This window comes from Sylvia atricapilla, chromosome 9 (genome assembly GCF_009819655.1).
Source record: "Sylvia atricapilla isolate bSylAtr1 chromosome 9, bSylAtr1.pri, whole genome shotgun sequence".
Taxonomy (NCBI): domain Eukaryota; kingdom Metazoa; phylum Chordata; class Aves; order Passeriformes; family Sylviidae; genus Sylvia; species Sylvia atricapilla.
In genome coordinates, this window is record NC_089148.1 from 23,771,784 (window position 1) to 23,788,058 (window position 16,275).

The 16,275-nt window shown below is 42.0% G+C and overlaps 1 long non-coding RNA gene across 5 annotated transcripts; it reads left to right on the forward strand.

Annotated features, from left to right (window-relative positions):
- The first annotated feature begins 1,274 nt into the window (after window positions 1–1,274).
- On the forward strand, window positions 1,275–16,275 carry LOC136365028 (uncharacterized). 5 transcript variants are annotated; one of them, XR_010744255.1, is made up of 7 exons: window positions 1,275–1,399; window positions 9,317–9,401; window positions 10,647–10,690; window positions 12,251–12,391; window positions 12,684–12,790; window positions 12,911–14,189; window positions 15,723–16,275. It is a non-coding gene; the product is annotated as an uncharacterized lncRNA (long non-coding RNA). The 5 variants fall into 5 exon arrangements; XR_010744257.1 differs by lacking the exon at window positions 12,911–14,189; XR_010744254.1 differs by lacking the exon at window positions 15,723–16,275 and having other exon boundaries at window positions 12,911–15,647.

Here is a 16,275-nt window from a genome sequence, read left to right on the forward strand (position 1 = left end):
ACTATTTGTTTTCCAGGAACAGCAAGATGATGCTTTGTATTTCCCTCTCTGAAACCAACAGTCACTCAGTGTCTGTCAGAGAAACTCCTAAAAATGAAGCTGCTGTAACAAAAATATTTGTATAATTTAATTTGCTTTAGCTCATAAATCAGATACGTGCAAAGTCTAAAAGTTTCAGGTCCATAACTGTGCTACTTCTTTACCATTCAAACTTCAGAGTCAAATGATTCAAAGTCAAAACTTGACTGCAGCTCATGAATTCATGAGATTTAAGGTCTTTAAACTTATGAAACCAGTGTTGTTTTCCTACACAGAACCCTAAGCCAGCCTAGGTTTCTTCAAACTAGTAAACTGTCACATGCTTTGATTTAAAAGGGGATAGTTTGCACTTTTGCTTGCTTAGAGTCAACTTTGCATTGGTGAGAGCTCATACATCTTTGCTGTTGGGGGAGCCTCCTGCCCCAAGAGCAATGTCCTCGCTGAAATGTATAAACCTTGTCTTTGACTCCAGCTGACTAGCTCATGTTTCTGATTCTGCTGATGTGCTGCAGTTAAACTTCTCTGGAGGAAGGCAGCCAAGGCTTGGCCTGCAGAATTGTCTGGTTCTTGGGGAGACTGGAGAGGAAAGGCACACATGAGCAACTGAAGGCCCGTATGAATCTGGGGATGTATAGAGAAATGGAGCTATGGAAAAGAAAACTGGTGAAGGGCATGGACCACAGGAGTGAGGAGAGGTAGACACTGCTCCCTGTGAGCTTGGCATTGTGTTCTTGTTGTGTTCTTGCCTCCGGAGGCAGAGGCTGGTGTGCCTAGACCCTGTGTCTGAAGGGTAGTCTGGGCAGTGCTGAACTCATTGCAGCTAAAGCCTTGCTTAAGGATGTCATCTAAAGAGTCAAAACAATAGCTAACCCATCCCACATGTTGGAACATGGCCAGATACCATTGACTTGAGTGGAATTTTGCTCTAGCAGAGGCTTACTCCAGTCATGATCCTATATTTGGAAAGATAAACATGAATGTATGCTTACATCCTGAACGCAAGTTAAGGGAGATAAGGCAAGAGAAGATAAATATAAATCATTCTATAGACCAGGATGCCAGCTGACCTCCTGTTTTGTCAGCTCACTTCCCAATATTTGCTCTGCTGAAAGGAAAACTGGAGTATTTCTTTGCAAAGTTTGTGAATGGATTGGCTGTTCGTCTTTACGCGTGTCTGTCTCAGCTCTGTAAACAAGATAAGGCGTGATTACCCCACCCTGCTGACTACGTGGGCAAGCCCAGCGACACCCCGGCTGCTCCCTCTGCAGCCCAGCCAAGAGAAGGGCCAGAGCAACAGTGCACAGTGTGTGAAAGGATCTGCGGGGAGCTCAGGGTGTTTACCCAGCCATAAAGAGAACAGGTGTGTATGTGTGTTACTCCATAGAAAACTCAACATCCTGTTTATCAAAGGAAGTCTCTTGGTTTTTCATGGCACCAGTCATCCTTGCATTTGCATCTTTGGACTAGAGAAATAAGGAGCAGAAGTAAAAATAGCAGCAGTATCAGACTTTCTTCCTGAAAGCTGCTTTGCATGAGGGGTAGTTGAAAGGCTGGGCTCAGACAGGGAGATGTAATTGTGGAGTCAGGGCCTGGGTGGGAGCTCTGCTTTATCTCTGAACAATAGAATCATTTCCATCTGCTTGGTTGGACTAGAAACTTTCTCTATTTCTGACAATACTTGGCAAAACTACAATTTTCCATTGTGTTTCTTTGACCTTTGGATAACTTGGTTTATGGGCAAAAATTTACTACCTGCACGCTCTGTATTTAATGGGACTGGCATTCTGCCACAAACTGGCTTTTCTGCTGCATTTTCTTTAGGAGAAGGAAGCTGCAAGATAATGGCTGTTTACTTACAGGCTTCATTCATTTCTAGTGAAGCCTTGCTGAGTGGCACCAAAGGCTGCTGTCCTGGACACTGGAGATGGAGGCTGTAGAGTTCTCTCTTCATATCAGTGGTTTCCAGATCCAGAATTCAGGTGGAAACCTTTGTCACTTTTAGGCCAGTGAAAAGTCATCTCAGGATCCCAAGAGTCACGGAGCGTTTTTTCCACCTTGTGTATAATGCCAAACAATAAATATTCCAAAAAGCCCTGCCAGGGCTGTAGCAACAGCAATGCAGAGGCTGTGATGCACATGTAGAGTTTTGCAAATGGTTTTATTCATGGGCTCAAGGTGGAATAAAGCCACATTACCTCTTGCTCAAGGGGGCTTGTAGTGGAGATTTCTCCAAGGAGCATGTTTGGGCAGTGGCTTTGCAGAAAGAAAATTTGCAGGGTGAAGTTGGTTCAGCCATAGAGCATTTACATAAAAAAAAAAAATCATTTAAGGAAAAATCCTCCAAAACCAAAATGTCACAATTTGCTAGTTTTAATCATGTGCTACTATTCTCTATGAGAACCCTAGTAGTCTTTTTTGCCAATTTAATGGCAATACCATAGTGTCTTTAGAGACTTTACCTACACACTTTTTATATATGCTTCAAAGCTATTTGACCAAAATGCAACCCCTAACATCTTTGAAATACCTTCTTCTAGAAATACAAGCCAATGCCTTTTTATAGTAACATACTGACAAGGATAATTCATGTGTTCTACAGTATAGAAAATACTTCAGGCAGTGCTATTTTTAGCTGTGTAACCTTTAAGCATATTTAACTATATAGTAGGAAACTGGATTTTAACAGGTGAATAACTTAATATAGCAAGGCAGATGAATTACAGATGTGGACAATGTCTGTCCAGATCTCTGTTTTTTCCTGGCTCTAAATTATTCATCTGGGATGGCCAGAAGCCAGCTACGGGGATTATTGATAAAAGTGAGTTAAGAATAGATTAGAACATTTCTCTAGTGCAGTATAATGTTTCTCTGTTGACTGCGTTATTTTCCATCATCCATTAAGCACTGCAAGCCAGACTTTTTTAACCCAATTTTAAATTATTCATGTTCTATACATGTAATAATATTATAAATGCTTGAGTTCCTTGTTTGTAGGGCAAGGAGTGTTCTTGTAAAAGACATAATGTTATAAACAAGAAGACAAACATTTCAGTGTTTTGCTTAGGCATGTATTTTATGGAGAAGAAAAACTTTTCTTCCAAAGTCTTACCAGCTGTCAGAGCTGGGTGGCTGAAATGTGCAACACCCTTTTGTTTTAGTTGGTGGTGCCAATGCGATTCTCCAGTGACTGTCAACGTGTTAGCCCAGCTGTGGGTTTGTGAATTTTTTCTTGTTCTCTGTCATTTTTTTCACTATTGCTCTTTATTTTTAATAAATCTAGATTACTGAGAAAATTGAAGTTTTTGGCCTGTACCAAAAGATTAAGAGATGGAGGTACATACAGGGAATTAATCTGAGACACGACAGTGCAAAAAGCATCATTCCTTCTAAAACACAAAATAAATGAGGTTTACTCTGCAGCTGTGCAACATAGCTCTAATAACTATGAAAAGTAAATGAAGACTGTACAGTGGTGTAAGCAATGTGAAGTGACTCTGTCCCTATGAAGGTCATAAGGGCATTTTCCCACATTAACATAGTGCTTTGCTGTGTTTGAAAATCATTTGAGGCTAAAAGAGAAAAAAAAAAAAAAGGGGGGGGGGGAAAGTAGCAAGGAAACAAAAAAGTTTGCAAATAGAGTCCAAAATCCTGAGGTTTATTTTGGAATTGAAGTATTTTAGTCTTTGGTCACATTTCTCACCTATGTTGTGGTGAATAGCTGTAAGGAAGGAGTGGTAAAAATAGTAACATTGAATAATTCTGGTGTTCTGAGAAATGTGGAGAAAGCACAGCAGGCAATAGCCAGGTGAGCACTAGAGATTAAAAGATTCAGCTCCAAACTCCGAGCTTGCCTTTTTATGTCATCAGTGTAAATTTCTTCAGTTTTTTTCCCTGATGTGTAATGAAGATCATTTTCTAATCTATATTGACAGAATTATTTTATTTATTTCCCTGAATGCCTTTCTGATGAAAGTCCCAAGATGAAAGTTTCTTGTTGTGTTCTGCATTTCCATATGACTTTTAACTGCAAAACAAAATACAGTTCACCAACTTTGCTGGTATTTTTAGAGAAATATTATCTTAAACTTCCTTCCTAGCATCCTTCTGGCCGCTGATCTTTCTCCAGCTCTAGATTTCTGGAGCTATTGCACATGTTGGAGAACTTGATCATGTAAGAGTTTGACTTCACATGAGTGGACACTGAGGTACAGGTTGCATAAATGAAGGTATTGTTTTTAAAATGTCCATCCACTTTATTTTTATTGCTCCTGGCTTTGCATTTGTGTCTAAGTGGTACAACTGGAAAGACGGAAGAGTGGTGGTGCCTCTCACTGAAATGTCATTGCCATTGCAGTCACTGTTTACATAATAATGGCTTCAAGAGAAGGAGGTTTGGTAAGAACAGCAAATGGGTCTCTGTGGGAAATGGAAACTCAATAACAAAATTATCAAACATGCACAATGTTTGTAGAGACCATGCAATAAATTATCAAAATATATAATAAATAGAAATTAATATTCCATTTGCTGATGTGCTAGATTATGATACAGAATCATATCATTGTATACGTAAGGTTTTTAAGATTACTGCTGTTATTCAACTAAGTCTGACTATTTCTTATATTTCCTTGTTATTCTTCATGTTCCTACCAGGGTATATCTTAATGGCCAGGATTAATTTTTGAGGAGTTCAACATTGCTTACAGTCTGGCCATTGCAGCAGCTTGTTTTGCTGTCTTTTCTTCATCCCTGCCCTACCTCTTCTTTCCTAAGCTCTTGCCTCTGCTTACTCTTGGCTGGGCAGTCCAGCCCCATCCTTGAATGAGTTCTGAGCTGTAACTGAGCTAATTTATCTCTCTAACAAAATATAAAATACAGTAAAATCATTTTTCTGGACCCTTTTCTGTCCTTTCAATGAGTTAAAATGGAAGGGCCTGATGAATGCTGGAGCCCAGCTGGGCAAGCTGGCTGAGAGCAGGGGGAGGGCTGGAAAATGATGGTCTGTGCAGAGGGATTCATCAGTTCTCTCATGAGAGCCAAGTTCTCCTGGCATTGTGGCTGTTTGCATTTGTTGTGCTGAGCAATATGTTCAGTGCAGGTCGTTTGGGGAGGCAGGAGGCCCAGGAGGCCTTGAATTGGTGACCTTTTGGATAAAAAAGGCCTAGGGACCTGTGGCACAACCAGGTGAGAGGCACTTGGGGACACAAGGAGCTGATGGCCCCAGACTTAGCCTCACGTGGATTTTGAGGATATAAAAGCCCAGAGTCACATTTGCTCAGGGTCCCTTCTCAGAGACCTCAGCTTAAGCTGTTGATTTCTCCCTTATTATTATGCCAAAATTAAACTACTTTAGGGATCAGGATGTCTGAGATGCTGCTATGGGGAGCCTGGGGCCAAGCCAGTGGGGAAACCTGATATGGCAGTGTGAGTGTGGGGGGTGTAGCTGGGATGGGACCTCCGTCCCAGCTCAGGTGGCGCAGGTGTGACTGCCAGAGTGGCTCCTGGATGGTCAGACGTGGAAGTTTCCTTAACAGGAACTTATCCAAAACACACCAATTTGGTGAAAATGTAGGGTTCCAAGGGTCAGGATGAATCAGCCAGAGCCAGGAGCAAGCCCTGTGGGACACAGTAGAAAGCACTTGCCAGGTTAACCATGGCACTTTTGTCTCTTTGTTTCTTTCCCTCTGTATGAAAAGTTTTCTCTTTCTGGACTTTGCATTGTGTTTCCCTGAAAGGTTTCAGTCTATCTCGTAGAAATTGTGCAAATGTCACTGTGCACATGTAAAAAAATCTGACAGTGGCACAAAAAGTACAAGACCAAAATAGGTTTTGCTAAAAAAAAAAAAAAAAAAAATCTATGTAATAATAAGAGACCTAATTTCCCTGTTAAATATTTGAATTATTAGGAAGTAATTCTGTTTATCAGTCTGCAAAAGTCTCTTTTAAAAAATAAACTATACATTTTAAAAGCAAATGTGTGTAAAATTTAGTGACAATGATGAAGTAAAAAACCCTGGGATGTAAAAGCAGATTCATTTGCTGCCCCAGATCTTTAACAAATGAAGAAGTTTGGCTCATGCTGCAAAACAGGCTGACCTTCTAGCAGGGGCCAGGCATGAAGTTTTTTGCCAAAGGTGAATGGTTTGAAAAACTGAGCATGTGTGGAAAGGGAAACAGTGGAAAATATTCCATGTTTGGAGCGCGTCTGGGCTCTGGAAAGCAGCTCTGTAAAAATGTCAGCCTCTGATTGAGTGGGTCTGTTTTCTACACGTGGCACCAGCCTGAGCCTATTGTCTGGTTCACGTCCTGCATGCAGGTTGTGTGCACACCACAGTCGATATATTGGTGTTAGGGCTTTGGTTGCTTGGTGCTTCACTGCCAACAGCACACGCAGCAGGTGCTGTCCCAGCCTGCCCATAAGTGGATGTCTTGCTTTACAGACTTTGCTCTGTAGATCTCTTCCTGCTTCACCCTTGCATGTGTCTGCAATGCCACTGGTCCTGGCAGTGTTCCTTTTAGGGGTGTTTTTGGAAAGCTGGGGCTCTACAGTACAGACCTAGAGGCCACCCTGCCTTGGGACGTTTGAGTGTCACTTTGCTGGGTTTCTCTTCCATGTCACTCAAAAATTCCAGAAAGGAAGCACATAGGCCCAGCAAAGCGCAGTAAAGCCACTGAATCACTAAAGCTTTTCCTAATATTCTGACAAGCTGATGGCTTGAGGTCCTGAATTCTGACAGAAGCCACCCACAAACATCTACTTGGATGTAAATATATGTATTACACATTGCTATGTTTATGCTTCAGTTTTCCATCAGACTTTAAGCTCATATAACAACTCCTGAAGTGTAAGAGACAGGTATAAATTACTTGAAATTGAGTGCCCCTTGTCTGAGAGGGGAAGTTAATTATGTTAGTCTCTGAGGGAACTACGGCAAGAAACGTAAATAGGAGCAGAACACTATGTTCCTTCTTCGGTGTCTTGCCCTAATCCTGACACGTGAGCACCTGCCAGCACAAATAATGTTATCAGGTCAGAATCGCCAGCCAGCAGTAAATCAGCCCTGGCACTGGTGAGGCTCTCACTGCTGTACAGCAATGTGACCTCCAGTCAGGAAAAGACTTTCTATTTGGGCAGAGATGCTTGCATTTGGTGAGAGGCATCTTGTACCAGTACTCAAGAGACGTGCATTCAAATCAGAAAAACAGAGACATGGGAAGGTGTAAATTATGTGGAATCTGTGTGGATGATGTCCTCTTCCAGCTACCCAGAGCAGCTGCAAGGCCAGTAAAGGTTTCCAAACACGGAAGAAATGGGCAGACAGCAGATGCTCAGTGGCATATGAGTTATAGCTCAGAGTTGGACTTCACTGGTTACAAATGGTTGGTCCACTGCTGGCATAAACTGAAAGGGTAAACCTCTCCAGGCAAATGTGTTACACCTGAAAAAATGAACATAGGTAGACAATGAAACCTGCTTTTGGAGTTCCTGGCATTTCTGTCTACAGAAAAGACTGTCTTTTCTTCTTGAAAACTACTTGATAACTCAGTGGAGAAACCTCAGTACAACATGACCTTAGGATTTGCCTCCTTTGAAACGAGCTGGATGTGGAAGAGCCAATTTCAGTATTCTTTTATTTATAAACATCTTGGTGGCAGTTTTGTTGCAACTCTGTTTCTATGTGCTATCTGCAGCCATCAATGCATTTCAGATAGATCTCAAGCCAGCAGCTCTAGGGTTTTTCCATTCCCTCCTCTGCATTTTCCAAGCCTTTTTAATCCCAGTCAAAGACTGTATCAAGAGTCATGACGGGTGGATAAAGCATTAGCAGGAGTATCAAGACTTACTGTTTCTGTTGGAAAAATAAGAAGTATTCAGTTCAAAATATTGGTTCTACTGGTTATATTTAAACTCCTTTGAAGTCAATAGTGAGAATCTACTTATGCTGCTGCAAGGTGAATTATTTCAAGGGATCCAGTACAAACATTCACAGCTGTAGGCGTATTTGCGGACGGCTGGGACAAGGCACTCTGTTGACTTACGATATTCTAGAACACGTGGTTTTATTGCAAGGGTTGTGGGTGAAAGGGCCTTGCCTTCAGCCACCAGCCTCGGCTGAAGGGAAGTCCCAAAGAGAGAGGGAGAAACAACAGGAGGGTGAGAGCTGAGAGAGAAGGGAGAGAGAGAGCAAAGGTGGCAGGGGTCAGAGAGCAGGGAGAAGAGAGGAGGGGTGGGAGAGCAGGGATAAGAGAGCAAGAGAGAGCAAGAGTAGGGGGAAGAAGAATAGTAAGAGAGGAGTTAAGAGGAGAGGTAAGAGAGTGAGGTCCTTGTTACAATACATTATATCTCCTTTTGTGATGAATATTCTAATTTACAGTGACCAACCAATACAAGACACAAAATCCTATAGAATCTACATACAGACTATAAGAACTTCTATATTACCATACTGTGTTATATTTTAAACTCTAAAACCTACTCTTTAGACTTCTGTTTTGATACATTGACCTTTGAATCCCTTAGCCAGCAGATAGGTGTTGTTCAATCAAAAGGGATTCTCCTTCAGCTAGCTAGGCTATTGTTTTTAGGTTATATAGTAACTAAGACTCAGTATCCTACAACACAAAGTAAGCTTTCATTTCTATTTCAATTATAGGTTTCATATTTTCAGAATCTTTTGCTAAGCAATCATATTTATAAGGTTTCCCTGATTCATCTTCCCCAACACACAGATACTTATCAAGAAGAAGCAGACTCTCAAAACCAGAGACAAAATACCAGTTTTAATGGACATATTTACTCTTCGTGTTCTAAGCAAAAAGAGAAGGGCATAGGGCCAGGAGAGAGATATTGTAACTTCTATTTTATGCCATTAAATTGTGTCTGACAACACGGTGTATGTATTTGTGAAGAGTGTAAATTAGTCCGAACCATCTGGGGAAGTGAGTAAGAAGGGATCTGTGCTGTTTGATGTACAGCTGATGGCAGAGGACATCCCCTGTACTTTCTGCACTTTACAGAGGAGGAAGGAAAGGCAAGTTGCACAAAGGTAGTGCCAAAGCTGTCAGGATTTCCTCCCTGAGAAATTCTGAATATACAGATCATTGTGTGTTACCCAGATATTGCATTGGTGTGTAAAAGACACAGGTACATCTGTGACAAAAAAAGGGTAATCATGGTTGTAAAACTGGGCGTGCTAAAGAAATGCTTGAATGATGGTTGCTTGTAAAACTTGGCTCAGTCTTCCATCTAGAATTGAAGTACTGCTTTGATTTCCAGAGACATCTTGAATGCATGCTGCTGTCCTAGATTGGGCAGGGCTGTGGCCAGCTCATACCCCCATCCCTGTGCAGATCATTCACAGGTAGGTGGCATATGAAATCTGCATGGAACTGATATTCTTTGGAGCCCTTGTGCATTCTCTAGTTTCTCCACGGCTTTGCTGTTGCACAGAACATCTATAAACATAACCCACAGTCACCTTTTGTACTTTCTCATTTTCTCCCCAAACAAGAATGGTCTGGTCTGGACTTTGCAGTAACCTCTGATGTACAGGCAATCTATCTCCAGTGATGCAGGAAAGGAGCCACAACCCCTGTCAGCAATCTGGGCTGGTGGCAGGAGGAGGTGGGGGTTCTGCCCTATGTTTAAAGGCAAAAGTGCAAAACTTTGCACAGATCAAAGGGAGTCAAGTATTCACTTTACACAGGCAGAGGCCTTCTGTGGTTTCAGGACAGTGTCAGAGCTAGAGCACCCAAAGCAAAACCTGCGTTTTCATCAAGTAGGGGATGGCTGGTGATGGAGGTATCATTTTACCTTGCAGTGCAGTGACTTGCAGCACTGCTGTTTGCATGGCCCACAGGAACAAGCTCTTTCAGGTGCTATCAAACTTGCCAATCACTTTGAAATTCATCCATGAAGCAATTCCTCGGCAGAGCCCAGCAGCAAAGAGCGAATCAGCATTGGAGACCTTTCTTATAGTGGTTTGCTGAACTATCTCAGATATTTGTATGTGACACTGGCAGTTTCTCTGAAAGAATAATCAAAACTTCTCAAAGTGTTTGAGGAAAATATGGCAAGAATTTAAGCCTTATGTTAGAAGAGTTTCTTGTATCATTCTTCAGAGAATTTATTTATAAACAATGTTGTCATATATTAACTTCTTGTGCACCCAGTCCTATCTGATCCTCTTTCTGTCTCTTGAAATGTTTAGATAGAAAATATAAATATATCTTATAATGCTTACTTATTGTCTGCCTCTTGCATTTACAAAGATGCAACCAGGTTTAGAGTTAAACTACAGTGCTTGTTTAAAAATGTGCTGTTTCAGGGACTCTTACGTAAAATGTTTGAGTTCTGGGTTCTGCTTGGACTTTATTTTTTCTTTCTCCAAATTTTTCATTGCTCTGCCATCAAGATGGAAGGAAGAAGATGTGTGATCAAAAAGAGATGTAGGCCCAACATGTTTAGGTCAGTGACATCTGTGTGCTCAGATCCTAAATCCACACAGATGCTGGTGTGAGGGCTGAATAGTAAGAAAGAACTACTTCAGGAAAGAGCTGTCTTTGCCCTGGGATTGACTCAGCATTTGTCATATTTCCCTGTCCAGGTCCACAGGTTGTCTCTGGAAGCCAGAATAATGTGCTGCTAAATGTGAGCAATGCTATTTGTATCCAGCTTGTGGTAAGAAAACCCAACCAAGCCAAAACTCCAAAAATCCTGAAAACCTTCAGGTGCTAAAAACATTACCAAAAAAGAAAAACAAACAAACAAACAAACCACCACAAAAACCAAAAAACCAAACACCCACAACAACCACAAAAAACCTCCCCCCCAACCCCCCAAAACAACAAAAAAACCCCACCCAAAAATCCAATAACACCACCACCACCAAACAACACCCCCAAAACAAAACAAAACAAAACAAAAAACAAACCCCAAAACCCCCCCAAATCAACCAAACAACTAAAACAAAAAACCAAACAAAACCACCCCCAAACCCTCATTTGGGGACCTCATGCCGATTGCACTGAACTAAGTACAAGATGTTGCTGCAAGGGACACACATGCGTTGCAACACTCCCTGGAGAGATGACAAACGCGGCAGCCCATTTCGTTCCTGTGTTTCTTGAGCAATCCCGCCTTTGCCATCATCGAGGCAATTCCTGCCTGCTCTTGCAACAGTGTGTGCTGCTCCTCCTTCCCCTCGTAGCCCTGGGAGCTGCTGTCCTCTCTGCTGGTGGCACATGTCTGTCCCCAGGGACAGTGATGGAAACCAGGGGTTCCTACACCCCTGGGGCTCTCACCCCGCTGTGGCTCTCACACCTCTGGGGCTCTCACACTCCTGTGGCTCACACTCTCATAGGTGTTGGATGAACCCCAGCCAGAGTGCAATGATCCAGAATGAATGATCCAGTGCCTGTTTCTGGGTCTGTGCGCAGCTCCACGCTTACATGACCCCTCTGTTGTCTGTCTAGGTTTTTCCATGGTGTGCCTGTGCTTTGGCAGTTTAATTTGATTCTTGCAGTCTGAAACAAAAGGTTCATACATCAGAGGGGGATCCCACCCCTGGCTGAGGGGTTATGGCCATATATGGTGTTCAGATTTATAAACCGACTAAAACTGTTGCTATTTTAAGAAGATGCTGCCAGAAGTCTGGCTCTGGCCCTCTAGAGCTAGGTCTAAATAATCATTTTTAAATGTTCCACAGTGGTGACTCTATCATCCTCCAGCAGATTCTCTGTGTGGCAGCAACAAGGGCTCCAGACAAAGGCAATAGCATTGCACCATTTTATGTTAGTTCTAAACACTCAATAAAAATTAAAAAGCTAAGGTCTCTTAAATAATAAGAAAAAGGTATTTGGTTTGGGGAGGAAAGTGGGAGTTATTAGCCTTGTAGTCTTTTGTGCTTTTGGAAGTCACATTTCAGCCTTTGCTCTGCAATCACAAATACTATTGATATGTTTTTAAAAGAAAATTGAATTAGTTTTATTTTAAATAACAGCTCCAATAACTTACAGCTCCCATAAGGCAGAAGGGACCCCAGAGAAGTTAAAGATGCTGCCCAAGTGCAATGTGCTTTTGATTTACGTGTGCTTCTAAGTCTTAAACTTTCACTTTCCATTTTCCTTTCCCAAACCTTGTCAAATAATCTCTCTACAGCACATTACTAAATAGCCAGTTAATTAGTATGTCTTGATTGTTTTCTGCCAGTGCTCTGGTAGCAGCAAGGAGTTATTTCCTCGCTGCCCTGCTTTTCGTGCCCCACTCAGGAAGCTGTGTCATGAGGATGTGTCACCACACTGACACCGCAGCTGTTCACAATGACATCTCCCACTGAATCAAAAGGGAAAGGTAAATTTTAATATGTGCATCCTGGGGTGCAGCAGTGACTGATATGAAAAGTATGACGAAGTGGCATGATGAGCAGTGTGTGTAGGAGTGCTGGGACTTTAGTGAAGTGGGACTTCACTAAAAAAAAGCTTTGTGCTGTCTGACAATTTTCTGAGTAAGCCTTAAATTGACACAGGGAGAACCAAGACTGCACCTCCACTTTTTGGGCTGGCTTATGTGAACAGCAAATCAGACAAGCAGGGAGCATCAAGTTTCTATTTTTAAACCAAACATTCCTTTTGGTTCTGTGCAGAATGATGTGTGAGCAGTGAAGGGTGCACCTTTCTGTGGTGTGTGTGACGATGGGGAGTGGATGTGAGTCCCTGCTCCTGCTGGCTGGAAGAGTGGGAATGTGCGCAGGTACAGCAGTGTATATTGATGCTGTTGTACACCACAATGACATGGACTCTGACTTCAGAAGGCTGAAAATGACTCCTTTATTTTTGGTAATATGTCTCCCTTATATACTTTTTTACACAGAACAATCTGATTGGTGACAAGAAGACAAACCTCTTCAATCGCATTGGTCAGGCCAGAGGGACATCATGAAGAAGTCCCTCCTAGGGAAAAGAATGTACACAAAGGTAGGGTTACAAAAACACTTCTCTTGTTTACAGAAAATTCCCTAGGAAAAGAATTTCAGAAAACCAAAACGTCTCAGGCATGAACCAGGGCTACAGTATGTAACCCCTCCATGCTTGCGGGAATGCGTGGGTGAAGTGCAAGCACTTGTTAACCACCCTGGTGTGGGTCTCAGCACAAGAGGCTATCAGAACCCACCTGGTGGGTCAGGCAGTGCAAACAGCTCCTGTGGGAACGGTGCCTCCAGGTTAACACCATGTGCCTACAAGTGTGTGACAGCTCTGAATCACTCCTTAACCTTAACTCTCAACCACATAAGTAGATGGAAGTGATGGACAGCTTTGCCACCAAGCCCTGCCATGTGTTCTCACACCAGCCCAACACTGATACTTGTGACACCGTCTGGGAGGAGATGCAGGAGCCTTTCTGTGCCAGGAATGCCAGAGCTGGCATCCTGCTGGGGGTGAGGATGTGTGGGTGAGAGGGTAGCATTGCAACACCCTAAATATAGATGGGAAGTCCCCAGCTACACTGCTGTGGGACTGCATTCCAGTCTCTGACAATAGTGCATGATTTTCAGACTGCATTTTTGCAGTGTAGTGCTGGGTTTGCTTCTTTCTAAAGTGCCTTAAGCTGTGCTCTTCAAGCCCTGCATGTGCGAGCACCATTGTCACAATATAGAAACACATCCCTGATATAAAGCTGGGCAAGTACTTTCATGTTGGAGTGCATGTCCTTGTCTATGATGTTAAATAAGCTTGTCCTGGACTCCTGCAGTGATAATTCAGAAAGAACTTTTAATCACACTGATTTTTTTACCTTTGTAGATGGCTGCATTTTTACCACTTCCTTAGCTGCAGAAGTCAGTAACTGGCACCACCAGCTGTGTGTGCTTATGAGAGTGTACAGGAAGGAGAGAGAAAAGATGAAGCTCCTATGTCCTAGTTACAACCTCAGGAAAAGTCTTGAGAAGATTTTCAGCTTTGCTTTAACTTGTTCCTAGATCCACATGTCAACTCATCCCTGTTACTCTTACGGGGGCTCTGCACAGTGGCACAAATCTCTGCTGCTTGTCTTCCTCAGCATACCCGAAGGGAGCAAAGACAAGATGATCCCTCTCTCTTTGTGCTGTGGCAGCAAGGCACTGCTCGGAGATTTGTTGCAAGCAGGCCATCAGGTCTGGTAATTACTCAGCCTAATTTGTTGGGGTGTTGTTGTATGTTTTTTTGTTTTTTCTATTTTTTGTTTGTTTGTTTGATGTTGTGGGTTTTTTGCGGGGGAGGGTTGTGCTTTTTTTTAATCTAGCCAGTCATATCTTAAAGCTGTTGATACTTTTTACCTCTGGATGATCCAGAGTGCAATTACAGAGTGTGCACGAGGATGTGTTTCTTCTTGTTTGTTTTAGATCTGCCTCCCAGCAGATGCAGTTTGGTGCCAGACACTTCCCGTATTGTGTGAAGCAGGGAGGGTTGGTTTTGTTGATTTTGTTAAGCTTCTCTGCACTATTTACAAAGTTATAAACAGGCCCCTCTGTCACCAATTTTTCTTGGCTTAAAATATTAAAGCCTGTCAAAACTGGCTGTTAGGGAACAAGGTGTGAAATCCCTTTTGAAGACAGACCCTCTGCCAGCTCCCAGAGCAGCATGGAGATGAATGTGGGTCTGATTTCACAATCTGGGGCTTTCTGCTTATCGTCCTGTTCCCATGGGCTTTTCTGTGGGAAACAAATTTCTGAAAGGGAAAGTCATCCACTCTGGTAATGGGATTTCTCTTAAGTGCTGGCTGCTGAAGACAGCGGGACCACAGGGAAGCTAAAATTGCTTTTGAAAGCTGTTCTGATGCCACCTGGGGATTTCATACATCTCTCTATTTTCCACCTCCTCCCAGTAACGTATGGCAATAAAATAAGATCTAGTGTTTGGAAATTGCTTTGGAGTTAGCTTGGGTTTGTCCAAGATTTAAAGTGATTCCTGAATATTTGTGTTCCTGGAACCTTACTCCTCATTAAAGTCCATTTTAGCTTAATGTATTTCCCTGAATAGGCTAAACTAAGCAAAGAAACAACAGCTGAGTACCAGCATCTGAATATTTCTATCCTGGGCTGAGTACTCTGGCTTATTGTATTCCACATTAAGTATTCCAGCAAATTCTCAGATGAAGAAAATATTTAGTGGAACTGTGGAAAGAATTAAACCCTTTTTCTTTCCCAGTAAATCAAGACATCATTGTAACATTATTGAATTGCTTCATATTTTCCCAGACTAAAGGACTGAGAGGATACTTTGGATAGAAAATTCTGTTATGCTCATGTTTATAAATGCCAGTCTTTATACCAATTATCTCTTTTTAGCAAAATCCTATGCTCTGTTTCAGAGGCCTCATTTTAGTTCGAGAAGCAAGAAAGATACAGCAATAATTTCTCTTTTTGTAACAAAAGTGTGCCAGCCTTGTTGTAGGGCAGAGCCAAGTCAAAGCCAGGGTGTATTTTCTTATCTCTTTGTATGTGTCCCCAAAATGAGGTTTCTCGTCTCAATTTCCCACATGTCCACACAATGACCAGGCACCTGGGAAGCTGAAAGATGTTTATGTCACTCACCTTTTCCCCAGACTATAATTATTAAATAACTATATTATATTTGTATTTGTATTTGTAGTTGTAGTTGCATTTGTATTTGTATTTATATTTATATTTATATTTAACAATTTTCAGGCACAACTTCTCAGCAAATACCTTTCTGGAGGCAAACTCACAAATCTGCGTAGCTGGAAAGCTGATGTTGGCCAGTAACAGCAGGTTGAGTAGAGTTTTTGGTAACCTGGGGCTACTCCAGGACAGGAAGAAAGGGGCTTCTGCTGCCGGGGCTGCTCCATCACCACACCACACCGGCTGTGAAAACGTGGCAAGCTCTTCTCCAAGAGGTGAAGTTTTAAATGACAACTTTGGCTGCAGTTTGTACATATGCCTAATAAACTCAAAATTATTGGCTCAGAACCTAGTACAACAGTTGTGCTTAATGTTGCAGAAAAAAACTCCTTCCTTTTATGTCTAGAAAGCAGGGTAATGCTTCCTTTGCTGAAACAATGTTGGTTAGTCTTGACTATTAAAAGACTGTAAGCATAAGTGTGAAGTACACATTTACATTGGTTTGGTTTCTTGTGCCCTTTGTTGAGCATTTCCTAACATCCAGTATCATATTGCTTCAGTATTTTTTGTCTTTACAGTTTTAGTTTTAAAAATAAATAAATAAATAAATGCCTCCCTC